The sequence below is a fragment of the Gobius niger genome (genome assembly GCF_951799975.1).
Source record: "Gobius niger genome assembly, chromosome: 4".
In the NCBI taxonomy this organism is placed as follows: domain Eukaryota; kingdom Metazoa; phylum Chordata; class Actinopteri; order Gobiiformes; family Gobiidae; genus Gobius; species Gobius niger.
In genome coordinates this window covers 30590456-30617858 of record NC_136855.1, presented here as the reverse complement: position 1 = coordinate 30617858, position 27403 = coordinate 30590456, and the positions used below count along the sequence as shown (strand labels likewise).

Sequence of the window (27403 nt, the reverse complement as noted above, 5' to 3'; positions counted from 1 at the left end):
GCTATAGCCACACAAGGTCAAAAGCGTGCCGTTTGGCAGAAAGTTTTCTCGACAGCTTCGTAGGACTTTATAAAATAATCATTTGACAGAAGTTTTTACAGATAGAATAAACTGCAGTTTGGAGAGTCAAAAGCTCCAGTGATGTGACCCGGAGAGCAGGCGAAGACATTGTGGGATGGTGAAGAGCGGCCACACGGAGAGGAGGAAATCGAAAATAGTCCTAAATAAAAATGTGGTTTTTAGGATTTGGGATTGATACTGTGCGACCGCGGCGCACCGACCCTTTTGTTGTTTACGATGTATGTCTTTGTCTTTGTTGACGCTTTATTCGATTCGGTTTGTGGGGTGAACTTTAAACATGTAGTGGTGGGACTTGATCACAATTTTTTAATCGAGTTAATTATGGCCTTTGTGATTAATTAAGGGATCTTATTTATTTTTAGAGGTATATTTTGGATGCTTCTTTGTATTTTCCTACATTTGAACTTATTTTAATAGGAGATATGAGGCCTGATCATTGCAACACTTATTTTGGAGAATGATCTTTTAAAAAAAGTTAGGCTTGACTGTTTTAAGGTCAAATTGTTTTTGGCTTTATGGCGTTCGTCCCTTTGCCTGTAATTGTAATTGATTAATTGTAATTAATCGATTAAGTCCTGGCCCTAAATTCTACATATTATTAACACACATGATAACCCTATAGTTTTCTAATTGCTTTTTCAATTGAGCTTGATTGTAAAGTAAATACATCTCTATACCAAACAAACAACAACTGTTAACAAGCTTATAACTAAGTAGATAAATATGATGAGGGTTGTGTACGGGAACCGTGTAAAGTGAAAGCTATCTGAGAACCTTGTGATGAAGCATATTTACAGACGACAAGGGTTTTTCATAAAATATTGAAATGTCTTGCTCTGTTTTGATTCTATTCTTCCGCTGTAATTGTAATGAAATTCCTTCTCTCTTTATCACTGATTAGTTTCCTTATTCCTTTATTACATTGTATTGTGATTCTTTTTTTTCTTTTTTCGTTTTAATGCAAAGCAGCTATAATAATGATCATCATCATCATCATTTCCAGGCAGGAGATTGTTCTGGAGACTTGGTTGTGAGTGGCCACGTAATGATAGCACTTCTAACGTCACGGCTGTTTGCGAGTGTGAGTCATCAGTGTGAGGTGTTGCTGCACGGACACGAGACGTAGTCAGTGCCATTCAGGCCCGGGCCATCGAGTGCGAGGTGGGCACGGGGTGTGAGAGTTCAGCGTCTGGGTGAGAGGGACAGAGGGTAAAACTAGCCCTCTTACGTACGTGGGAGTGGGTGGAATAGTGTCACGGGCTGCACAAGTGTCTTCTAATGTTTTCTCTCTTCTGTGTAACTGTGAAGAGACGCCACGCTGTAGCCTTAGACCTGCTGTTCCTGGACAAATGGGCGGCTTTATGCAAAATGTTATGCATGGTTTTAACCCTTCACCTGAGAAATACAAGTCTGGTACATCTGCTCCTAATTGTGGTTTATTGGTTTGACATCTTAATTAATAGTCATATTTGAAAAGTTTTAAGTTATGAAGCAAGTGCTGGTGATTAAACCATGTGTGGACATTTGCATTGAGGTTATTATGGACATAAAGCAATGTGAAAAATACACAATAGATGGAGTGAAAAATAATAAATAATGAATTGACTGCAGGTTACTTGTTTCTTTTGCTTTAAATCCACATTACAATGTTGTTCCCTCAAGAAAACAAACCTGGAGTTGTATTTTGTCTAATTCAAGCATGTTTGAGTAACCCCCCTTTTTCCACTTCGTATCAAATTCTTCACACCCTTTGTTTCATCATCTGATGTCAAGAGGTGCTCCTCATTTTGTAATGTCCAGGCGCACTCATCTGCTCAAATGAACTACAAAGTATGATTAATACAGAGGCGCAACATTGCTTAAAGCAGTACTAAGTAACTTGTTTACCTTAATCAATTCTTTTCGTAGTCCCTCTGGGGGTATTACAAGTGTTAATGGGATGATTGGGGGTTGTCTCTGGCCAGAAAACCAAAATTACAATCACCCTGCCTCCGGGTTGGAGCCACCAATACACACTAATGGAATCACGAAGAAGAAGCTAACGGGCAAAGCTAGCTGTGGCCTAGCGCCCTTAAACAGTATTTACAGCCAAGTTTGAGTGAAAAAAATGATCTCCATTGTGTAATTGGATGTACAATCTCCCCCCCCCCCCCCCCCCCCCCCCCCCCCCCCCCCTCTGTCAGCGTACCATTTACTCTCACGGATAATTAATGAGTAAAAAACGCAACATGCTATCACACCTGCAGTGGCGCTTATGGCCTCTAGGGGCATGAGTTACTTAGTACTGCTTTAAAAAACAACAAAGCAAGCTAAGGTGTTTCATAACCCAGTTTAATGGATCATAATAGAACATATTCAAAAAGAGTCAAGAGTTTTACACAGTATAAATTTGCTGTCTGCACTTTACTCAAAGCTAACCAGCCAATTAGTTGACTGAAATAATTTAACCACCTCCTTCATGGACCATCAAAGCAAATGTATGTAATTGCCACAAATGTCAACCTTCTACTTTGAGTGGGGCAGAGTCTGCTCATGCATTTATATGACAAACTGTCAGGCTGACAAAATATTTGCTGCGTGTATTCATGAGAGCAGCCAGAACATAATCTTGAAATATGTTTCAGTGAAAGTGAAAGCTGCCAGCAAGTACACACAGTCGTCTGGGTCACAATGTCAAATGAGACAGAAAGCACTGGCAATTTGTGTTTGGAAGAAAAACATTTTCTTAACTAGCTTTGGGATTTAATTAAAGTCAATAATTTGATTCATTATTTGTAAAAGTCAAAAACAAAACAAAAAACAAACAAAAAATCTCAATGAGACACCGCAAATGAATAGGCAAGTAAACATCAATATGTAATACTAATTTGAAACTTTTGCTGCTTGTTTAACTTTTTACTCACATACGTATAATATAAAAATGTATTGCAATTAATATTTAATGTTGAATTAAGGCTTTACTTTGTGTACAAATTACCAAAATTGCCTTTTATTTATGGCCACAAAATCCAATCTGTTGACGGACAGGCTATGTAGATAAGGCAACCCTTATCTACATAGATTCTGTAGATATGGCTATGGAGCTATCGTCCAGTCCTTGCTGGAGCCTCAGGACAGCAAGTACAGCAGCATTATCCACGGGTTTCAAACGATGAAGACCTAAAGGACACTAGCTATAGCAATAAACAATTACATTCATCTTCTATCGTTTGAGGACGGCCCAAAGTACAAAGAAAAGGTCCTGTGACTGAAACCCGTCCATATAGGTTTATTTCAGCCATCCTTGGGATTGGCTCAAATAGGCCACACTGCCTTCTAACTCTTTGTCACAAGAAAATCGAAAATGTGATAAGGGCTTCACGAGGCGGCCCTGGTAAATAGATTCAGCAATGAACCGTCGCTAACTGTATTCTGTTGAAGGATATCTCAAGAACAGTCCAAAATACATTTAAATCCGACCTTGAGCGCGTTTAACCGAGGCGCCTTTAAAGTTCCATTCCGAGGCTGGATAAATAAATAAAGGCGCGTCTACGGAGGAGCGTGGGGGTCCGAGGGGGGGGCCAGCCAAGCCGAGCATACAGTGTGCAACCATGAGTGAAGGCCCGGGTTGGTAATGAATCTCAGCTCTCTCTATGATACGAGTCCAGGGAATCCACTGAGCTGATGCATCCATGTACAAAACGTCCCCAAAGTCACAAAAAAAAGCAACTTGTGCTGTGATGCGCGCTTTATTTTCTTCTTCTTTTTTTTTTTTTTGGGACCTTGGAAAGATATTTTTATAGCCGGAGAAAGAGACCGTTAAGCTTTGTGGAAAGTGACACAATACGGGAGTTTGAAGAGGGGGCATTTTTCAAGGATGAAGGCCAAAGAACATGTTGCGCCTTGAACTTTATATATTTCTCTCTCCCCCCCCCACCCCTGTTTGGGTATTTTTGCTGCCGAGTGATAGAAGATGTGCAGTGGCATGGAGGCAGTGCACCTGGGACCACACTGTGTGTTATTGAAGTGTTATAGAGGGAAGTGATGACGTCAAATGTGCAAGGGAGAAAGGAACACACACACAAAAAAACAAAATAAGTAGAGACTGCATGAATAGGAACAGGTCTGAATGCATGGACAGCGGACAATTGTTGCCTTCAGATCTCTGAAATGAAAACCATGAGTCACAGGGAACTACAGCCCATAATATGCTGTGACTCATGTTTTACATGTATTTTGAAATGGCCTATCGGTTTGAATTGAACAGGTTGCCTCATGTTACTTATGAGAACATACATAACATAAAACGTACATATTAGGGAAATGTTCCAATTCTGGAGGACAGATTTTGACCGATTACTCTGACAGATGAGAAAAGCTCCTCAATTCATCGTCTGACCTGAATTACATTCAAATTGAGGACGTTTCCTCAATCTAAGAACAGCCCAGTGTATTGTAATATGGGAAGCATGTTGACACTCTCACTTCAAGAAGAAGAAGAAGAAGAAGAAGAAGAAGAAGAAGAAGAAGAAGAAGAAGAAGAACTTTATTTATATAGCGCCTTTATATAGCGCCTTTCACAGACATAGACACAAAGCGCTTTACATGAGACAATTGTACATTCACCCCACACATTCATTCTGGCCTATTGTACATGTTTTTAGTGGTATGGGAAACAAGAATACACAGACCTAGGCTGACAGAACATGCAAAGGGAGAACATGCAAAGACGCACATAAAGGCCCCGCACAGGTGGGAATCGAACCCAAACCACTAGGAGCATTAGGGTCTTAAAAATAGACTTTGAAACATCATTTTGGGTGCCTCAACACTGATATTTTACATTTCATCTTTTTAAGTTATGTTTCTGAAAGAATTTAAACCGTAACAATGAAGTGCAGGCGCTAGAGCTGGGGAAGACTGTGACCAGGGCTCCTCCTGCAAGCCGCTTGAGGGAATCATTTATAAGAAAACAAACTTCAGATTTTGGTTTTTTGGTTAGCAGCTTCAGCAAAACCTGATAGACACCCTTTACAGAACTGATATAATGATGAATTAAGGGCTTAAAAAATGTGAGGTACAGATTTGGCTTTTAACAGTGACGCACTTGTGTAGAGGAAGTACTGAACAGAACACTGACATTGAAGGAGATGAAGAAACAACTCCATTTAACAGCTTTGCCCAAAGACTACTCAAGACTGCATGAATATAGTGAAATACCTCTCATTCTAATACTTAATAAAACATGGTTTAAGGATTGTCCATGACATGTCCACTTAAAAACTAATTTTCATTGCTCGTGTGAATACAGTCTTGATTCAGGATCGCTGGGCTAAAATCTCAAGTCCCACGCTGTTTGACTGACAGCATAACATCCCAGAAGTTCTCCAAACTTCCACAATTAACTAGCATGCATAAATGGAACCTCACACTGAGATAATTTCTCACCCCAGATTTCCTCTTTCTTTCTCTCTCTTTTTTCTTTCCCTCTCTTCCTTCTCCCACTGAACTTCTTCTTCTTCTTCTTCTTCTTCCCATGTAAACAACGCGGCCCTGTTATGTTTGTGTACATTATTGCACAAACCCTCTGGGGGGCCTCGAGAAAAAGAGAGCGAGACGGAAAGAGATTGGGGGTGAGGGGAGGTGGGTGTCGGATGAGTGAAGGCAGAGCTGAAGGGTGCGAAGGAGCAGGAGCAAAACTACACAGCTCGGGGACAAAAAAAAACAGCAAAGTCGAATTTTCACACATTATTTTGCCGAGCCTTTTAGCACCGCCAGTAACTACGCTCAGATAAATAACTTTTTAAAAAAAATACGAGACGCGTCCCGAGTCAAAACAAACATCCCTTTTCTGCACATGACAGCGTGACCAAGTGCAATGTGGGTTGACCAGCGTAAACAACACATGAATGAGCTTTTGGGGCTTTGGAAGAGCTCTTGCATAAAAAATACATTATCGCATATTTTGCTATTTCGCCATATTAATATTTTATACCCATTGCAGTCTCGAGAAGGATTTTGTGGCGAAAAGAAAGAAAATAATGCCAACTTGAATGAATTTTATACGTCAATTTTCATCTCCATTCCCCTTCCTCCTATTAGCGGATTGGATAGTCAAACGCTGCTTAACTGTCAGGGGAACGGCACCAGCCAAAATGATGAAAATTACTTTTCTGGCTTCACAGTGTGGTTTGGAGCCAGCACTTTTTTTGTTTTTTATGGGATTTGGTGCATACACATAAAGGAAAATATGTGTTTGAGAACATAACAATGGCGGTTTTTTCTGAGCCAGGCCACTCTCATTCACGGTGCTCCAAATTTCACCTGGAAGTGTTCACCCGTGTCATTCTCCTGGTCTTGTTTGGTAGATCTGGCCGTGTGTTTCAGTGGCTCTTCCTTCCATTTGGCCGTGCTGTTCAGAAGTATGTGAAATAGCGAGGGTGTAGGGAATAAAATGGCTTTAGCTCATCCCCTCACACTTGATGGAAGCCTATGGGAATGCATCAAATTGAATTTCTTTTACAGCAGGCCTAATAACAATGTCATCCTCACGCTGGATATCTCTTAAGGGATTGCTCATAATGCCTGCATGTCTTAGTCGAAAGAACGTCAGACCGGTGACTGAAGAAGCACATTTTGTCTGTGCATCTAAATTCTACGCTTGGCTGTTGGGGGTGAAACAAATCTCACCGGCACAAAACGCCAGCCCACAGTCTGGTAAAACTCATACGAATAAATACACTTTCGCTAAAGTTGTGCTAATCCTGTCTCATTGTCAATGCTCCATAATTGGTAACATTTCTATTTTAATCACTATAGCATAGGAGTCTTTATCAGAAGTCCTGTGAGTATTCAGGTGTCCAAAAGTAGCTTAAAAGCCAGCAACTGACCTTTCGCAAAACCCCGCGCCAAAATGGTAATTGTCAAATGATACATCCTAGCAACTGTTACTAGCAACTGTTACTATTATAACAAAATTTCATATCTCGATATTCATGCCAGATATCTCAATATTGTTACAATATAACTATGGGTTAGGTTAAAATCCAAGCATTTTCCTGAAAAATAAAAACATAATAATAAAGAGAGCAGCTTTATTGATGAAAATCTATATTGTTTATATCTTGTTTTTTTTTTCAATTTTAATGTTTTTAATGTTCATATCTCGAAATCAATATGATTTCGAGATAACGATATATCGTTGCTTGTTCGATATTAATAACTTAAATATTCATATCTCGATATCAATACGATAACGATATATCTTTCAGCCCTACAATGAAGCTAGGTCCATCAAGCCACAGACTGCAAAACAATGGTATACATACCACTGAGAACTGAGCAGATGCACTCCAAAAACCCTACCAGACGAAGAAGAAGAAACAAAATGGTGAAGCGATCTGCCCATGGACTATGTAAATTGGACACTAGGTACCACGAGTGTGTGTCTGGAGGAGTCTAGTTCTTTCCCTTCCTAACAACAATGTGGACGGCCCTACTCCCAGCTAAATGTCTCGAAAATAAACAAGCATACATCTGCTCTAAGGTAAGGTTTGGCTAGCACCTTAGCATGCTAACGTCTAGCTACTGACAGTCACATAACGTTGCACAAACTGGACATGTTTTACAAGCCTCAGTCAACAGTCTCACAATGGTGTTGCGTAACCGTCCGAAGATGCACAAACGTTTAGCTGTTTCTTTTTACAATAAAAACACTGCATTTTGTCACGGTTCTAAGGTATTGCTCCAGTAAGAGTCACTAACACGAGTCACTCCAGCATCGGCTTCACAAAGTTTGACGGCCCTAGCAACAGTAACTAAGTGGGCGGGGCTCTTGCTAAAGGTCAATTACTGCATTATGTATATCTTTAAACTACTGAACCAACTTTTGTCCCCTGCATTTCTTCCTATTGGACCCATCTCCAGATTCTTTCCCCACGTTGAAAGAGACGGGAGAACATGCAAACCCTACAATCAAACTTCCTGAATGTTGCAAAAGTGCTATCCACCATGCCGCCGTGCCAACAATATTGTCAAAATACTTTTTTCTATTTTTACCCAAAAGAATGTGAACATATGAACAAATTATAATTGAATATCATGGAGCTTTTTTTTTTCTTTTTTTTGTATGTTTTTGCATGAGCCTAGAACACATTTCGCAATTTACCTCTGGAGCCAAGAGTTGTGTAAGGTCATCTAAAAGTTTGAAATCCAAAGTTTGCTTTTGCTTTATTTTGTGTCTTTTTTCCCCACAGCTAAATCCCATAAGCCACATTTCCAGCAACACAGAGGTTAGCTTTGTGAAGATGAGTCACGTTTGCCTATTCGGACACGGAGAAGCATTTCTTGGCGATCGCTCATGATCCTATTACGCTCATTCTTTCCCCGTCTGTGCCTGCGCTGCCGGAGCGGGTCAATAGGTTGAGTCGTGGTGTTTGTGTGCTTGTAAGCATTTTTTTGTGTGGATCCTCAGACGCTAAATGGGTATTGGAAGAAGATTTGCCGGAGCTGAAAGAGCGCCGGACAATGGTGGAGATTGATGAGTGTTTGGGCGCTCTCCCCGTGACCCCGTGGCATCAGGCAGGAGCAGAGGCAGACAGGTGTGACAGGCGGCATCCATCTCCGAGTCAGTTGTAATAGGCCGCTGGTGCACACAAAGCAACGCTTCCTCAAAAGGCCTGCGCGCCGCGTGGAACTGTTATGGATGCTCTTAACCATCAACAACAAGTCATTTTTCTCAACTGATTTTGGCAAGAACTTGAAGAGGGCATATTATGCTTTTTTTGGGCAATATTTCACAATAACGTGTGGTGATTCCTATCTTATATAATAAGATGCTGGTTATGCGGCAAACTGAGTCAAATTTGAGACTATATCGTTAAAATGTATCAGTTGGGTATGAAGTCAACCAGTTAACGTAATGATTAAGGTTACTTACTGAGCATTGCTAAGTCAATTAAGTAAGTGTTTTATTTGTCATTATACAACCGTAACAGGATTGTGTTTAGGTGTTAACCTTGAGCCGCTGCGACTGAGCGGCACAACCATTGTGGGCCAACCAGACCAGCATGTTTTTGGAGGTCCGGGAAACCGTAGCACCTGGAGGAAACCTGGCTGGCTGCCTTCAGCGCTCCCCTGATTCTCTGAAACTGTGCAGTGCCTCCTGGGTTTTTCCCTGCTTCAGAGCATGGTGTCCCACACTGGTCAGTTAAATTAAGCTAAGCTATACTTTATTAATCTCTGAAGAGAAATTTGTTATCTGCATTTGAGCCATCCTCAAAGTCACTGGGCGACCTATAGGAGCAGTGAGCTGCCAGTATGCGCTAGTGCTAAGGAACCCATCTCCATGATGTGGACAGGCTGGTGGTCAGAAACACCCGGCTGGAGGATTAACCTATTGCACATGTTTTTACCACTAACCTATGCATACACAGGGGAGAACATGCAAACTCCACACAGAGAGGCCCCATCCAGGTGGGAATCGAAGCTGTGCCACCGTCGTCAGCTCGTCCACCGTGGTCAGCTCGTCCACCTCCGTTTACCTCCACCTCCTTTTACCATGTTCTCCTTTGTGGCTCTTGGTGCCTCCTCTGTGTCTCAGAAGAAGAAATGTGTAGGTCTCAAATGTCTTAAGCTTTTTTTTTTTACTTTTAAAAAGCTGCTTTCTTCGAAAAGCTGCTTTCTTCAGGACCACTATGGACTCTCTGCAGAAAAAAATCCACTGAACAAAAAGACGGCAAAGAAGCACAAAAACATCCAGCAAAACAATGTGGAACAGAGAAACCACAAATGCAGTTCGCAGACAAGGGCAAAAAACCCCAGCTGTACCAAGAGAGAGGGAAGTTGCTGCTTGTTTAATCGTCGCCATGAAAGCCAGACAAACACACAAGACTTTAAGCCTGGTTTTGAGTCTGATTTTCATCTTTCTGAGTTTGGAGACCTGGCTCGATAATCTCTTCTCACAAGCGATAAGTTCTCGTGGCATTTCTCAGGTGTGTGGTGTTACCGCGGTCATCGAGTTTATTCGTGCCTCAAGGTCAGGCCACTGATGTAGTCTATATTACATGTTTAGCTGTGTCCTGACTTTACATTCAATCACATGACTCTGTCGGCGTGACGCAAATCTTGACAAAAACGGGTGGGGGAAAAAAAAACTGCTTAAAGTGATTTGTCGTACTCACAAAGGCTTTTTAGATGTTTGATACCAAAAATAACACAGACATGGCGTCATCAAATGGTACCAAAGCTGAATTTCACACTAGGAAGATGCCCGTATCCATCACCGCCCCTCCCCAGACAGCCCGGTCACGAATAAAGACATTTGGCCACTCACATTTGGGCATAAGGGCTGCCTGGCAAGTGTCTCCGTGTCCATGTTTCCAGGAATAGGGGCCGTGTGGAGACGCTGACTTCCCTCAAACGACTGCTAGATCTCACGTCTTATTATGGGAGACAAATGGCATGTTGTAGCTCGGTGACGTCCCAACTCGTTAGCCCTGGACATGACAAGGACCCGAGCGCGCGTCTGCTGCTCTGAGGCCAAACACGCTGTTAGGACGAGGGCTAATAAATGGATTACAGACTGCGGATTGTCAGTGGACGAACAGATGTAAGCATTCGGGGGATTCAAATGACTTTTGCAGTGACAGTTACAGGACCCAGGCAAGGATGCAGGTTCTCTGGGCCAAAAATAACAACGCACATTATTGTATTCCCTGATGGGGATGCAGAATGTGTTGTGTGGTTGATTGTAGAAAGTGTAAGTCATTTATGAAAGTGGATGAATCACCAGGCAAGTCACTTGGAATGAGTTGTAACAAAACAGAGAATCTTGCAACTAAACCACTGCACTCACTCCACAATCACTGTAAGGTTTTAGCACTACTGGCAGTATTTGTATTCCTTGGTGCAATATGCTACTACAACTGCTTGTGTTCTTGTACTAGTATGACTGCTGTTGCTATGACAGGCCAGCCACTCTGCAAACAGCCGATCATATCTCTAAAAGTTTGTGTATTGATCCAATCACAGACCACGCTGTCATAAATATAGAATAAAAAAATAAAATCATAATGTTACTTAAAGTGACTAGATGCAAATTAGTCGTTGTATGCTCACCACTGCCACCTCAGGTCAAACGCGTAACTACAATCTCTATATTAAACTCGTGCATGACGGCACTTCGGACCCGAAGTAACAACTTTTTGAGTGACAGTGCAAGATTTTAGAGGCAGTTGTGAATAGGTCTGGGCTCATTCTACACATTAGGACATGTCTGGAACATGTAAGGGGATGAAAATACTTTGTTTTAACACTTTTAAACTCCATATAGTCCCTTTAACCAGAATGCACCTACAAAATGCTTCACTGTCCTCGTGTTTTTTGATGGTGTCGTTGAAAGGTCTATTTTGTTGCTCTCAGAAGAAGTAGATGTTGATGCTTCATCTTCTCTACGAGTATTTTTAATTTGTCCCGTTCCAAACGAGCAAGGACATTGAAACAGCCGTTGCACATTTGTGTTGCCCTGTTGGAATTCTCCTAAGATTAAACATCTGAACAAAGAAGCGATTGACTCCTTGCGTCCTTACGTTTTTGTGGCATAAACTGAGCTATTTGTCTCCATCCTTCAGGCCGATGCCATTATAAAACAGTCACTTCCTTATTTACAAAACACAAAGCATGCTGCTTGCTTTCCTCCGACTGGTTAATACGCTTGTCAATCACGCCTATCGGGGACTCGAAGAAATCACACCTGGTTCCACACTATACATGTGTAAGCGTGTAGTGTGGCTGTTGCTATGACTGCTGCTGTACTATTGTGATGATCATGTGGTCCTTGAAAACTCGGGGGAACTTTTTTCAGAGGTAAACATGTTTTTCCATGTTCAATAATGCTCAGAAAAAAGAACACATGCTATCTAACCTCCCTACATAAACTATGGACATCAGCTGATATGATTATTTATCCTTCAAATGTGAGTCTTTTAGGATAAACATTGCTACGCTCATGAGTTTACACTCTGCCGTCACCCATGGAGTAATGTAATTGAGAGAAATGCCTGATATCGTCAGTGATTCATTAACCTGAAAAAAAAAGAGACAAACTGAAACAAAAAAGACCTATTATTGTATTCAGTCGTATCAAACTCAGGACTTTCCGAGATAAAAACACATGAACACAAACCGTTGGAATGACCTAAATCCAAGTCGCCTCTCCTATGTAACACTACCTCTGTTTTATTCACTGTGAGCTAATAATACCTACGGTACACAAGTCTACAATGTGCCGTGTGGTCCTCTTAAATCAAAGCCGTCTGCTGCCCGGGTTTATGGTGACATTTAGGAGCGGAGCGTGAACAGAGTCATGCGGCTCGTCTTGTAAAAACATCCCTCGGTCTGCCATTGTTAAACGGGCTCAGTCAGTCACGCCCCGGGGTTGTGACTTCAAATCTACGCTCCTCTTTTCCCTCCCACCACCATCATCAGCCTTGCTCTCTTTCTCTCACTCCGCTATCTATCCCCCCCCCTCTTTCTCGGGCTGGCTTTGGCACAGAAAATCCCCCATGAGCCCTCTTGCCTCTGATGTAAATCACAGGTAGGGAGAAAGCGAGCCAGGCTGATGCACCGGCACTGTGGCGTGAAATCTCTGTTGACATTACCAACGGGCCATTCCAGCAAAAAAAAAAAAAAAAAAGACACAGTGAGCAGGCGAGGGATGGGAGAATGAGGGGTGGGACGAAGATTTGTGCCATTGGCAATTTGAACTTTGTCCAGTTCCTGTGATAGTGGAGACGTACAGTTTTGTCATGATTCGTACTATGTTTCCTGTGATGCTAATAACAAACGGGAACTGACAAAGTTAGAAAAAGTCTCACAATATTGTTTGGGTAATGGTAAGTCTTGTATTGCAATGGTACAGAGACCTTCTTCTTTTCAGTGGCGCCAACATGAAATTATTTGTTTCATTACACTTTTATGATGCAGAACAGTGCGGCGTATTGATTGCATAACTTGGCAAAAATAAATATATATGATATTAAAAAAAAGACCCTGCTGAATGTATCGGCCCCAAACAGCAGCTGTTCTGCATTAAATCTGTTTCAATATTGGCCAAGACAAAAAAAGAAAGCAAAGCGGTCTACTGGAGATGCAGACTTTTCTTAAATTGCCTTATTAGTTGCCTTTGTAAAAAAAAAAAATACCACAGCTTCTCATAGCAGGACTTGGAAGCAGAGGGAGGGATGGCAGGGAGGGGAGAGAGTTCAGCTTTCTAGCCTGCTGGTTGAAGCAGTTCTTGAATTGGCCTGGCCCCTAGACTCCGCAGTGTCCTCCGTGAAGGCAGCACATCCTGTGTGATGGGTGCATTGGGTCAGCCACGATCCGGAAGGCTCTAATACTGGAAAACATATTCAAATAGTTGAGTGTGCTCCCTTGGCTGCATGATTATCCAGTGCATAAATCCCTCTCCTCACAGCAATAAGGTTCTCAGTTTGATTTCCAGACAGGACGCAGCCTTTGATGTTTTCATGTTCTCTCTGTGTCTGTATAGATTTCCTCCTGTTGCTGTGTTATAGACAACCAAACAAAAAAACTTAATAAGCACGTAATAGTTTTTCAATCAGTCAATCAAGTTGTTTTGTAATTGCTTAGAAAAAGACTCACCGCTGTACCAGTGTGTGAGTCTGGTTAGAATCAGCATCAACTACATTTCTACAGTGGAACATACGCAAGCAAACAGGAAGCGGAGTAATAAGTGGCGTTATTAGCGGTTTTACATTAATATTCAAACAGGATTATGAATCACAAAACTCACCTACTGCTGATTTGTTTTTGGTCATTTACAAACACACTCCCGTGCGCCGCCTGTAAATCGTTATTGAAAGGACTTCCGCGTCCCATGTCTGACGCAGCTCGCGAACAACACATGACCGTAAATATACAAATCCGATTGCACGGTTCTGTTTGAGCCTGGCTGAACAGCCAACAAGGACGGTAGTTCCAGACTGATAACCTCCAGGTATAAAATATACAGAGGGGTTTAATTTTGGATGCCAGGTTAGTTTTGTATAGCCCAATATCAGAACAGGAGTTGCCTTACAGGGCTTTCTGAAACAGTTACATAAAGTATCAAATATAATAGTATAATATAGATCTTGCGGTATATCATGATGCAGTGTTTTAATATGAGTCAACAACACTTGTTGTGTCACACATATGTTTCATTATTGTATCCTCATGTGCATTAATTTGAATATCCACATCCATTTTGTTTCCTGCTCCCATCCAGCTGCAGGATCTCTCTCGCCCCTTTGGGCCTAACCTGTTTTCCTCACTCCTCTTTCCGCTCTAACCTTTTACCGACAGAGATGGATTTTTACAGCTGTGGTGTCTTTGTTTTGGGACAACACAGCAGGCCGTGCAAAAGATGAAGATATCTCACCAAATGAAGTGTAGGTAACAAGGGAATTAGGGAAATGGGTTATAAGAAGCAATTTCTGTGCCCACTCCTTTCTCCCCCGGCTCCGGAGGGAAGACTAAGTGACTTTTACTTTGGACTATGATAATATTTAGCTGTATTTCATCTGCAGCGCTGTATTCCATAAGGACACCGGTATCATCTCTCTTCGCTGTTGCTCACGCTTGTATTAGCATGTTCATACCGGTGCGAAGGGACGTAGAAGTGGTCCGGTTTCAGCCAGAGGAGTCGGTTATGTAAGGGAAAGAAACAGTCTTGGATAGTTCTCTAATAGTGGAGGATTCTCTGCCTCCCCCTCTCTCGGTGTGTGGCGTTGTAGTTTCTGGTCAGCCGGTTGTGGTTGAAGTGGCTGATAAAAAGAACATGTCAGCTCTGTCTACAGTACGAGGCGGCGCGGAGGATTGTGCCTTTTTAGTGGTTAGTTCCTGTTCCCAGCTCCTTGTCCCTTTGTTCTCACACTCTGGCAGACAAGACAGTGCGATGCGGTGGCACACAGGCATCATGACACAAACATGGAGCGCTTGTACTTTTGTAACTCCCGTCCACTTCAAGGTGATCTGATGTTTAAAAAAATGTTTTCAACAAGCAGTGCAGGGGATGTATTTATTATTTATTTTTTTGCTTTGAACAGTCAGCACCGTCAGTGGATCCTGAGATAAAGTTTACACAAGGCGGCATGAATAACTGCCTTCCTTTCCGAGATCTGGCCCGATATGCTTTACAGCCTCACAGAGATGTGTTAAGCTACCATATGTGTGACCTCTTTTCGAAGGAGCAACATGTACAGATGGGGGCATTTCTTTGAATGGCAAAAAAAAAGGTAGAAAGTCATCTTTTACTTTCCTTTTCCTTTTAGCCACACTGCGTAACATGATGGCTGCGCCCCTACGTGACATGTAACAAATGTTATGTCTCAACAAACAGCATTATTTGGCAAACTTATAATGCGAAACAAATAAGTTACACTGCTCTGTTGCGTCACACTTAACGGTTGAAAAAGGAAAATCCAAAACAACTGCTGAAATATCACTGTATTTACAAGAATAACCGTTCTTGTTTGACTTAAAAGACAAACTGTATTTCTAGCTACCGTATTTACCGGACTGTAAGTCGCTCCAGAGTATAAGTCGCACCAGCCTTGGCAACTACCTTGGACTGGAGGCGTAACTGCACCTTTGACAAGCCTCTCCCGGCAGCACGTTGTTCAAGCACCCATTTGCGAACTCGTTCCTCTTGCCGTGGCCATCGAGCTTTTAGCCCGCGATTAGCTTTTTTTTAGTTGTCTTCATTGAGTAACCTCCGCTTTTGGCCAATCCCTCACAAGTTTCTCGCTCATTCCGCTCTTCTTTTCTGCCGCTTCATTACCGTTTTATTTAATTTTTTCAGTGGTACAGGAGTAGCAGATATTGGTACACAAGTCTAGAGCGCCCTCTAGCGGCTGTCAGTATGAACAAACAAGTGAACTTATATATAAATCGCACCTAAGTATAAGTCGCACCCCCAGCCAAACTATGAAAAAATGTGCGACTTATAATCCAGAAAATATGGTATTACAATGAAGTCTAATTAGTGCAAACTGCTTTTGCTTTTTTGTGTTCTGACATGAGCAAAAGTTGAACCTTTTGAGGAAAGTTTCTATCTCCACTGTTGGAGAAAACGCTGATTGAATTTTCTGACCTAACTGGAACGCAGCATTGCATATTGGGAGTGATGGAGATGATGACTAAAGGCAGCCATCCATTAGGTGTTCATCCATTTTTGCGTACACGGTGCAATTATAGCATTTTCTATGTCGTTGCTGGTCATTAGGAGCATGTTTTCTATTGGCAACAGTAGAATGCAATATGTCACGCAGTGTGCCTTTGAGGAATATGCTATTGCACTCACACCTTGATGTAGACAAGCCTGACATGACATGAGCCTGAAGTCAGCCTTAACCATTCTCCCGTTGCCCACCCTCAAAACATTTCCAAACCCCTTCCTCCAACACCAAGGCTTAATTGTTCCAGCCACAGTCAGGCCGCTTTTTTTTCTCCTCTTTTTTCCATCTTCTCCCCTTCTAATCCCAGGGATGGCACAAAAAAAAAAAAAAAAATTGAGCTGTTATTTGCATGTCTAATGATACTCGATATCACGGTCCCTCTCAAAGGAGAAGGCACAGATGATTATTAATATAGCCCATGAAACAGTCATTTAAAGAGCCTTTTGTTCTTGCGTCTGTGCAGATGCGGTTTCTCCGGTAGTAAGCCCTCGCCCACTGAGATTCGCTCGGTGCGGGTGGAAAAAAAAGTACAGAACATCTTTGAATGGAGATGCACAGAAGGACAGCACCGTCACAATTACTTTATACAGAACATATTGATTGCTCTTCAAAATGAAATCTTTGTCACTCATTCTCAAAGGTTTGCTCATCGCTCGTAACCTCTCTTTATGTCGTGAATGTATACCCAGCCATTGCTTACTTTCATTGAATTAAAACACAAACGGAATGTACTGTGTGACTGAATCGCCCTTGAAAAGACCTGTTTGAGATCCCTTGCGTTGCCACATCTTGTCGTACAACTCGAAATGAAAATAATGAATGTGTTTGGTAATTACGCCTACTTTTACAATTGTAGTAATGTGTAGGTATACCAAACGCCAGCAGGGGGCACACTTCTTTCTCCAATGGATCCGAGCAAGTTTGAGTATGTAGACTCAGGGGGGGAATCTTTCGAACGCTATAATCTCCAAAAAAGTTGATTCAACATGATATAGGCCCATTAAGATGACGCTGTACTCCAGAAGCTACTCCAGCAGAGGCCCTAGCCAAAAGAAAGAAAGAAGAAAAAAAAAAAGAAGAAAAATCCAAAGCTGTCAGGGCATGTAGAAGAAAGCGGAGTATACCTGCAGGAATCCCAATAGCAGCAATGCATGGTTGTTCCTTGGCGGTGGCAGTTGGCATTGAGACCGACTAATTTGCAAGGCTCCTCACAATGAGAACAATGACTCTGACAGTTGGTACAGGCACTGCCGAGCACATCTGCATTTTCCACAGCCGCAAACCCAAAAGAATGGCAGTGGCGCGGCATGTCTTCCAATTATGGAAATGTGCGCACGTGTGTGTGTGTATGTACAGTATATATTGAACATGGGACGCCTCTTGAAAACACGCTGATTGTAATTTGAATCTAAGAGAGATACCACTGATGTTCCCCAGGGAGTTTATAATATTGATTATTGTTAAAAAAAAAAAATGTAATCTCGCTGTAATTGATTTTGGAGATTGTTCGCCCATATTGCACAGAATGGATTTAATTTGGCTCACAACATGATGCCTGCTTACAGTTTTGAATTATCTTCTCATTTTCATCAAGACATGATGAGACTGGGGTTTTTTAGGGCACTCTTGGTTTCCTCCTGCAACTACGAAACTGTTAGAGTAATCAGAAATAATTAGTCCTAAGTCCATGGGTTGCGAGGATGTAAGGAGCTTCCTGGTGGGTCAAATGCAAAATACTACTACTAATGCTACTCAGTGTTAGGGGTAACGCATTGCAGTAGTTTAGTAGTAGTTTATTTTCTTCGGTCATTATGAACATTTAGATCTTAGGTCACATGTTTTCAAAAGATCTTATACATTATATGATAAGTAACGAGTTACATATGGTAGAATGGTCTCAAATTATATAGCCACATATTAGGCACTCAAAGCACTTTACAGCAAGGATCCACTCACCCATTCACTCTCTCATTCATACACCAATGTACGCAGACACTGGAGGAGCTCAGGGCTGCAGAGAACGTTCATGTTTTCAAGAACAGGCTCAAGATCCACCTTTTTAGCTTAGCTTTTAACTGACTAATCTATTTATTTAATCCTAATATATAAAATATATATATGGGAGGTTGTGCCAGGTGTATTGTTTTAAATGTTGTAATCTGTAAAGTACTTTGTGATACCTTTCAGTATGAAAAGCGCTTTATAAATAAAGTTTGATCCCTTCAGGAGGCGGGATTCGAAACCCCCGACCTTCCGATCATGAGACGACCCGCTCTACCATCATTTTTTAGTAGCTAAGGAATATAACATATTACTGAAACAAAATACGGGAATATATTAGTCATAAACATCCAAGTAGCTCAAGTTACAAGTGCATTTCAATGTATGAACGAAAAAATGGCAAATAAAATGCAGCACCAAATCATGTTATAGGTGTATAAGATCTGCAGATGAGTAGCTAATGTCGTCAAAACAGAACACAAAGGGAATGGGAATAGCGAAGGAAAAAGAAATCATTGACTGCACTTTTGCTCGGTGGCATTATTGTGATCAGTTTGTATTTTTCCAAAAGTAACTCAGAAGTGACTCAAAATAGTGTAGTTTTAAACAGTAATATGGAATATAAACATGTATAAACAATGTGTTACAATTTTAAAGTAACTTGCCCAACACTGCTGCTGCTGCTGCTTCTCTATCTTTTGCCATGAAACCATACTGTACTACGGGGCCAATATCAAGTCTCAGATCTGTCCTTGTCACACGGAACTCTCCCTCTAATTATAGCCGTAGTACAAAGAAATTGCCGCTTTTTGAACTTTTTGTTTTCATAAAATTCCCACTTCATTGATGTAACACTCACCACAGGTTTTTCCCATCAAAGGTACACAATATTGGGTTATTAGAAAAACATGAACATAGACTGGTACACACAGTTAATTAGTGTGTAAGGAGACAGTTTTGTATATAGTTGGTTGAGTCAGTGTTTTTTGAGATTTTTAAAATTATTTTTACCTTGTGACGACAGAATATTCTGGGGGATGAGGTTTACTCAGCGCATGATTACAACTACAAAAGTATAGCATAATGCAACTCCCTCGTACTATATTATCTCACTTCCTCTCTTCAATACTGCTGCATGATGCATATTGCAATTGAATTCAAAATGAAACGCGTCTCATGTTCCCTGCGGAGTTTCCAATATAGATTATTCTTAAACATTACAAATAGACTCAGTCGGCCGGTCTCCCATATGGCACAAAATACATTTAATTCCGCTCGCGACATGCTGCCTGCCTACCCATTTGAATTGTCATTTCAGTTTCGCTGAGACAAGACTTTTTCCCTCTCCTCTCTGCTCCAGCCGCACTTTCTTCAAGCAACTTCGCAAAAACAAAAGTGTTGTTTGTGACATTTAACAAGATCACAGCGTCGCCTGCTTGACAGATGAGTTTGTGATACTTATCCACACACCAGCATTCATTTAGTTAGTGGTTTAACTCAGAGGAGGAAGTGAGTGGCGCGATGCAGGGAGGGAGGGGGAGGGCTGTGTAAAAATGTTGAAATATGAATTACAAAGGCGAGCGGCACCATCTGGGCTGAGAGAACGCGCGTCGCGGCGGAGGGGAGAGCCGCGGCATCGAATTAGACTTGCCACAGCATCCACGGGCACCTCGTGAAATCAATCTCATTCCTTGATTTGATTAGGTCAGCCGCGCCGGCGACGAACGCGAAAGAGAAAACTGTTGTGATCCTTGATTAGGCTTGTTTTGCCCACCCCCTCCTCCGTGCACCCACCCCACTTACAGCGTGGCCCAATGTGGTTCTTTTCGGGGGAGATCCGCAGAGATCAGCCCAGCTACACCATTTTACGCTTGGATTTGAGTCTCTATTGTTGAAAGCGTCTTCTGTTTTCTGGTTACTCTCACTGCTTGGCACAAGAAAAAAGCTGTTATGAAGACGTTTGGTAATTATTGGTGTAATAGCCAGGGCGTTTTTAGGTTTGCTCTAATACTAGCAAGTTATGGTGATTAAAAACAAACTTTCTGCCAAAAGGCAGTAGCCACGGCAACATGGACATGCAAAATGGAATAATATTCAGTTATTGTTTATTAATATAGATCAGTAAGTAGATCTAGGTGGTGACCATGCAATGTTCCTCAAAAAAAAGAGAAAGGAACAAATTATTTTTGAACAACACCCGTTCAAGTTACTGAACAATCAAACAAAACCAAATGCATACAACTATCTGAGTTTTTCTACACATTTATCGCCTCTCTTGCCCAGATGTTTTTTTTTCTATGTTGTTTTCTATGTCTGCGGGATCGCCTGGCTGAACACAAACATGCGATTAGATTTAAAGGAATAAGTTGTTTTTCCATACTGAGATATGTTCTTACTTGAGCTTAGACGAGTTGATGCGTACCTGTCTGGTCTTTACCTGTGTACTCAGTCACCCAAGAACACCTAGCATGTTGTTAGCATTTAGCCTCTCCTCCTCTCCTCATGGACCCAAACGGGGGTGAAGTTAGACGTCCGCGCAATAAAGTCGAAGTGCTCCTAAGGTGTTATTACACCTTACAATATAGTACCTCTTTTTATCCGCTTAGAAAATCGGGTAACACTTTACATTACGGGCCGGTAAGTCCGTGGTACTTACAGTGGTAATTACTAGTAATGACAGTGGTAATTATTGTGATACTTACAGTGGTAATTACAGTGGTACTTCTTGGTACTTATTGTGGTACTTAAAGTGGTACTTACAGTGGTAAGTACAAGCATTTACAGTGGTAATTCTAGGTTCTTATTGTGGTACTAAAAGTGGTAATTACTAGTAACTAGGGTTAGGGGTTAGGGTTAGGGAGACACAGAGTTGCCACTGTATCTCTCATTACTAAGAGATACAGTGGTAATACTCTTAGTAATGAAGGTTGTACTATTTACTTTGGTACTTTAAGTGATAGTTTCTAGTAGTTACAGTGATGCTTCTATGGTACTTATTGGTAATTCAAGGATACTACAGCAGCAATTCATAGGTAGTAAATGTGGTACTTCTACATACAGAAGTCATTTCTAGGATTTTGTGACTATAAAACAACATAAATCAGCAATAGAGAAAACAAGAAGTACAACCTTCATTACTAAGAGTTACCACTGTATCTAGAAGTACATACCGGGTAATTCTCACTATAGTATCCTTTAAGTACCACAATAAGCCCGGCCCGTAATGTAAAGTGTTACCGAAAAGGGACATGTTTAATTTAGTGTGACTAGACTTGGATCATGTAACTGCTCACGTAGCCATATTTAAATAGGGAAAACGTGGAAGAACTTGGTCGCTTCTAACTTAATTTTGGGTCCATGAGGAGAGGATGGGAGGCTCAATGCTAACAACATGTTCGGTGTTTATGCGTGACTGAGTGCACGCGTAAAGACCAGACAGTTACGCATCAACTCGTCTAAACTCTGGTAAGAACATATCTCAGTATGCAAAAATGGTGGCCTATTCCTTTAACAATCCGGACTACTCAATGGTGAGGCATTTCAATCACCAACATATTGCCAATGACTGCTGTGTATTGAAGGTATTCAACATGTTAAACTGGCAAGAGGTGGTGACAGGTAAATCAAACCCAAACAAAGAGAGGCTTTCTGGATTCATAAATCGAAAGCATGCAAACATCCAGGTCTGAATGAGGACTTCTTGTATTACGTTTTACATTTGTATTTCTTTTTCATGGTGGTGCTGGTTGTTGTAGCTCTTGTGTTTCCGTAGCTTTTTGCTGTGTTGCTCCTCACACACCTGTATTGGAGGCGTGGCTGCTTTTATGGGCCACACCCAAAACCTGTTCATTTTATCTTAAGCCTGGATGAAGACATGTTGGCTGGCCATCTAAATAAAGGCCTTTTAATTACTTCCTTGTGCTGTGCATATTTGTTTAAGGTGCCTGGATTTGCTGCTATACATTTACTTAGTGAAAAAGAACTTCAATGAGCTACACTTGCTCATTTTCATTCCTTCGACCTAAGGAAAGAAAAAAAAAAAAACACCAACCTGTCGGCAGTGCAAGTACAAAATGCCTAAGCTTAGACAAATCCACTGAAAAAGCGTATATAAAGATCTCTCAGCTATTTCATGTGCTGCGTCGATCCTTGTAAAAAAGCACAGGCCTTGACACCAACAGGCAACGCATTCTCTACCACTTAAAAGAAACGCATTAATACATTGCAGACTCCGGTGATTGACATGAGGTGCGTTTTGGAGCTGCAAATCTATGTATCCGATGTGTGAAAAATAGCCCACACACCAAGTCACCGCTTTATATTCACATTTACATCCGCCAGCGCCGTACAGTAAACTGGATGCACTAAAATCCCCCCCATATTTCACCGAATGCATGCAGAACTGCTTTTGACTCCGACAAACGCCTTCAACTTACCACCAACTACTTATTCTGCTTTCTCGCATTGCCCCAGAAACCAATAAGCGCACTGTCTAATGTTTTCGTGTTCTAACAACTGACTGTAATGGGAAACCGCTGGGAAAAAAATCCATATTGAAAGATCGTTTTGCCTGCGAGCGTTATATATGCACAAGAGTTTTTATTCCTACATTTACCAATTCTCTCCCACTGACATTGCACCTTGCTATGATTAACCTAAAATCCATTCTCCCGTGCAGCTCACACGGAAAACAAAACAAAAAAGGCTTTTCATGGCTGGCTTAACCAAATTGGGTGAGCCCCTCGTTGTAAAGGTATCTGCGGTGAGTTATTCTCCATGTGGTGTAATGTGCTGCTGCCAGGACTGAAAGGCAAGCACGTGCAGCCTTCCCAGGAACGGGAAGAAACGGGATTTGTACTTTCTTGACGATTAGATGATTAAGATGAGATTCAACAGGTAAATAGTAAAAACATGTTGTGTATATACAGTAGGCGGGAAAAGTGTGTGAACCCTTTTGGAATGTCTCCTGTGAATGTTTACATGTTACGGCTCGTGCTCCAACTCCGGGTGATGGGCGGGCCGGGTTAGAAAGCGCACTTTTTTACTTACTTACATTGTATGATAGCAACATAAAGTATATTCTCATGCCTCTCAAAATAGGTGTTGTTTGGTTGAATGTCCAGTTTTAAGGGGTAGACGCATCATTAGCATGTTTTGTTTTCACGAGTTTCAATGTAGCCTATAGATAGCTCTTCTGCGTGCTAAACAACAGCAGTGCTCAAGCATGATGAAAATAATGCAGCAGCAAGAAGCCAGGCCCGGCTACAATAATCAGGAGACAGCTTCTTATTAACCTGAGAAGAGCAGCTTCGTAGTGTCAGGTAACGGCTGCTCCGCTTTTGTTCCAAACTTCGCTTTGTTTGACACAAAAGAGTTGTCCATGATGTGGTAAAAGTAAAGCCTCGGGGAAGTTTCTGCTCCTCATTTCCAGAAAGGTTAATAAGCGATTTCAAAGCCGTCATCAGAGGTGTCGTAGCAAAACAAACCAACAAGTGCTATTCCTCGTGTGATGCACTCCTGTTTGAGTGACAGCAACAGCGTCTTTTTAATGTCTGTCGGCAAATTGAGACTAATTAATTATGCGATAAAAAAAAAAGATTACCGTTAAAATTGATTTGTATCAACACGTTAATAATGCAATATTTTGGACAGCACTAGTTATGGCCAATACAAATATATATCAACATGAAATTGTTTGAGTTGTATTTAAACGGACACTGTTTACTCATTCTTGTGATTTTAATACAGATCAGACCACATTTTATGACCAATGGAGGCAGAAATGTACTTTAATAAATTCCAAAGGGTTCACATACTTTTTCCATCGTATATATAGTACTGAGCCGGGTTTAAAATTATGACTTTATATTGTGTTGTATATATGTGCTAGGTAAAAGGTGTTTTTTTCAGAACGGATTTTGGAATTATTTGTGTTTGGGTGAACTATATAATTAAAATGCTGTCCAGTTCTTTTGTTTTTGGATTAACCCTGGTTCTCTGAGTTATCTCCCCAGACCATTATAGAGTGGAGCAATGGTCTTGAGCATGAGAAAGAACAGGTCATTTAGAAGAGGTGTGGGTTGTCACCCCAAGAGAACATTTTCATTTTGAGGAAAATACCATTTTCCAAATAAATCTATAAAGAAACTTCTACTCAGTATGGAAGTAAAACGGCTTATTGTGTATCAGGTGAAAGTTTCTATATCTCTATAACGAAAACAAGTATTACTTTGCACAAGTGGTAAACACACGTGAACAGCCGGTTGATTGCAATTACTGCAGCTTTTGTGCAGGCCTGTATTCCATTACAACCTCAGCGCCTTCCAGGTCATGATTGCATCTCATTCCCATTGTCACAGTAGATAGAGAAAGAGTGCGCACGTATGGAGCTAAGTGAACAGGAAACATCTCTGGCCACTCTCGGCACTCAGTGACCTCCGTCAGCACAGGTTTGACCCCGGCCAAGAGCGCTATTGATTATTACGACATTTAAAAAAAGAAAAAAAAACAGCCTGCGTTCATAAAGCTTGCGGCATAAAAAATACATGACACTCCACTTATTGAGAGCGCATCCCACAGAGTTATAAGAGCCGGCCTATAGGCTGGGAGCAACACAGAAAAGGATTTTAGAGCAGTGGTTCTACCTCATAAATAATTGACATTTTTGACCTTGCCTTGATAAAACCAAAAAAAAAAAAAAAAAGGAAATAGACCTTAAGTGGACTGAATTGTGTGTAAATCATGTCGGAACCAGAAAACCACTTGACTTAAATGCATCACTAAAATGATTAAAATGAAGTCTAAAATGGCTAATGATACTGAGTGCACCACTTCAACTGTCAAATTGTGCTCACCCACACCAGTCACGTGCCTGCATTTTCACATAGCAGTTTTATCCCAACAGTATATCATTGTCAAAAAGGATACTGATATTGCTTTTTGGTTCTGATAACGCAAAAAAGATTGAAATGGTAAATTGGCTGAAAATGTGAGAAAATCAAGACGTATGGTCGTGCCAGTTTTACCAACCAAACTTCTAAAATATAATTTAAAATATGAAAATCTTTGCCCCCTGTACGCCAGAAGATCGTGATAAATTACCAAGACGAAATAAATGTAAAAGAACTGGAATGAGTTTTGCAGCCAGCAGAAATAATACAAAGACATAACTAAATTTAACCTCATTTGTGTTGTGAAAAATGGAAGGATGTGAAATATTCTGGCTGCACTGTGCCGCAGAATAAATGTCTTCATTTCCGTTTTTTTTTTTTTTTTTTGTCTCCCAACATCACTAATGTTACATATATGGCTGTGCCTAATAAAGCCTGTTGTGGCTCACAGCAGAAGGGAAACTTTCTGTCCGATTTGATAAAACACTACGTGCAATGCGACAGACTGGGGGGAAATGTTCCCAAGAATAGCTAAGTGTATCATATATCATGCATGGCGCCATCTGTTCCTTACATTCAAAATGTTATTGCAATATTTAGAATTACAGATTATTCATGTACGTGTAATTAACAGTGCCAAAATCAAACAAATGGGACAAAGCTACAATTAGTTTCCAGACATGTTTGAGCAGAATCTATCTCCAGTAACCATTTAGGCTGTGGCGCCTGAGGCGATACAGATGGGAAAGAAAAGTGTAGCTCTAATTTTACCAGTTTTGGCAATCATTTACTGCCTCTTGATCCCTCGTCGCTGTACGGCGCACAGCACTGTGGATTAATTCTTTAGATTTCAGAGTAGGTCACTGGGCCTGGGAAAAGAAGTGGGACATTAGAAGAATCTGAACTAGAAAAAAACAAAGTCAGCTGGCCGTTACCAAAGGTGCCATGTAAACCCGTGTGTTGAGCGTGGCCTTGGGTCCCCATACATTTTGCATAACAACATGCATCTGCTGCATATTTAATGGGGAACATGACATTTCCCACAGTCTGGAAGTCGGTCCGGTGGAGCAGACGCAGCTAAGCAGGCGCATTAGCTTCAGCGCATCAGCAGCGCATACGACATGACATTTAGAGTCAACATCCCAATGTGTTATATGGCACTCAGTTACGCTACGCCTTGTTTCAGCCACTTTACATCATGACCATCTACTGCATATACTATAAATAACTACAGTAACATCTGCCTATGGTACAGTATGTTGCCAGGAATACGACATTTCATTGGTGTACAAATGAATCAGGCTTTCTATTTATATATGTGTTATTCTCAAAAAGACATTACTTACCTATTATTATCTACTTACCTAGTTTTTGCTTTCAAAGTGATGCCAAAAAGGTTACATTTGAAAGCGTTTAGCGGAGTGAAACCAAAGACGTGCATTTTCATATTAATGCAAAACGAGAATAACAATTTTTGTGTAACCGCAAAGTTCTGGACTAATTGCAACAGCTGTTTAGGTGAAAAAGTTTAAGTCGTAACAACTCGTAAGCTAATTAAAAACTTGCCGTGTTTTCCCATGTACTTAATTTGAATATCGTAACTTTGTGAGGCTAAAGATTTTTATTCCGCACGTCGGAGTAAGATGAAGCCCTATCATTTCATCATTATTATGCAGCAGCACTGTGGGTAAGAACTTAGCACTCTTAAAGGTCTTAGAGTATAAATCATTTTGCCCATTTACAGTATACCAAGTTGTAAGGCATTTGTGGCAAAAGGGACCATGTGTTTTCATCTGCAGTGTAGTATGTAGTATGTAGTATGAACCGGGAAGTAACACAGATGCTAAAAACATGAATGGGTCCCTTGGAATTAACAGGGACCATTTTTGGGGGAGGTACGGCCTTAAACTTGAGGATTGAAGTGCCATCGGTTCAGTGTCCCGTGTTGAGTTGGCAAGTTGAAATGCTGTACCTCGAGTTACTTCTTGATGAAGCCGTTTGACATATCTCAAAAGTAGGGGAAAAAAAGAAAAAAACCTAACCCTATACTGTAGTAGTTTTAAAGTGATGCGTGAAGGACTGCTCTGCTGATACAAAAAATTCCATAAATAACCCCCGACCCTCTCACAGAAGTAGCTGAGGTAGAATTTGGTTGAGCAGTTTGACGTACAGCGAGCCGGTGTGTTCCCTCAGACATCTCCCGACAGCCGACAT

General features: G+C 41.2%; 1 protein-coding gene across 2 annotated transcripts in view; it reads left to right on the top strand.

Annotated features, from left to right (window-relative positions):
- The window catches only part of cdh8 (cadherin 8), a 166931-nt gene that overhangs the window by 33088 nt on the left and 106440 nt on the right, over positions 1-27403 (top strand). The window lies entirely within an intron of this gene.